Source organism: Diachasma alloeum, unplaced genomic scaffold, assembly GCF_001412515.2.
Source record: "Diachasma alloeum isolate Michigan unplaced genomic scaffold, Dall2.0 Dall_scaffold_00476, whole genome shotgun sequence".
In the NCBI taxonomy this organism is placed as follows: Eukaryota; Metazoa; Arthropoda; class Insecta; order Hymenoptera; family Braconidae; genus Diachasma; species Diachasma alloeum.
The window spans coordinates 244,621-244,891 of NW_021680609.1; positions in this window are offsets into that span (position 1 = coordinate 244,621).

The following is a 271-nucleotide window of genomic DNA, read 5'->3' on the forward strand; positions in this document are numbered from 1 at the left end:
TGAAAATTCATCCCTCCCCCCCGAATTGTAGCTAAGGAATGAGACTTGTGTCACTTATTGAGTATTAAATGCTCAATTCAATGCCACGAGTTTCAGCCCTTAGCGCCTTTTGGGGACGGAGGGGTGAATTTTCGAAAGTGCAAAGAGATTGAAAAAAAATTTTTTTCTTTCAATTCAAAAATTAATTCCTCCGACCCAAACTGCGGTTAAGGGATGAAATTTGTGCCAACGTGTTGAGCATTTAATACATAATGAGTGACACAAATTTCAT